General features: G+C 44.0%; 1 protein-coding gene across 1 annotated transcript in view; it reads left to right on the top strand.

Annotated features, from left to right (window-relative positions):
- Positions 1-629, top strand: part of LOC104965219 (general transcription factor 3C polypeptide 1-like) — a 6,576-nt gene that overhangs the window by 2,708 nt on the left and 3,239 nt on the right. The gene's annotated exons all lie outside the window — the stretch shown is intronic.

The raw sequence follows: 629 nt of genomic DNA, 5'->3' as shown, positions 1-629 counted from the left end.
GAAACATTTACCAAAAAAAATTAGAAAGGATATCGTTTCGTTACCAGTAAGGTCTACAAACCTTTTGACGTTTACAAGTAGGGGGAAATAAACTTTTCCACCCCACTTAATATCTGCAGCTAGACGTAAGAAATAAGGGGGGAGATCGTCTGGGCCTGCTGATATTTTGGGGTCTAGGCCCTTTAGAGCCTTACAAACCTCCCCAACAGAGAAGGGTTTGAAGGAGAAAGTGTGGCTTCTGGATGCATGACTGGTGATGATGGAGGGGGGTGAATTACCAAAAGATAATGTGTCAAACAAGGAACTGGAGGCAATAAAATGTGTATTAAAAAAATTAAGCATCTCTGTCTTATTTGACACACAGGGGTGGAGTCAACAACAATGTTAGGAGGGGCAGCTCTAAGGGAGCGGAGAGGCTGGCAGGAGAGGGATTTATGGTTATGCCCAAAATCTCCCTTGAGATCGTTTATACTTGGTTCTGTGGTTCTGGGATAAGTTAAAAATCGGCTTTTGGCTTTTTTAATGGGAAGCAAGTACAAGCGATTACGCAGTTGACGAAAAAGAAGCCAGGTTCAGCCTCCAGAGCCTTCTTCCTCGGGCAGGGTAGCCCAAAGGAGGATTCCTCTTTT

Source organism: Notothenia coriiceps, unplaced genomic scaffold (genome assembly GCF_000735185.1).
Source record: "Notothenia coriiceps isolate Sejong01 unplaced genomic scaffold, NC01 NC01_scaffold00037244, whole genome shotgun sequence".
Classification (NCBI taxonomy): Eukaryota; Metazoa; Chordata; class Actinopteri; order Perciformes; family Nototheniidae; genus Notothenia; species Notothenia coriiceps.
Note: the sequence above shows the minus strand (reverse complement) of the source record. Positions and strands in the feature narration are given on the sequence as shown.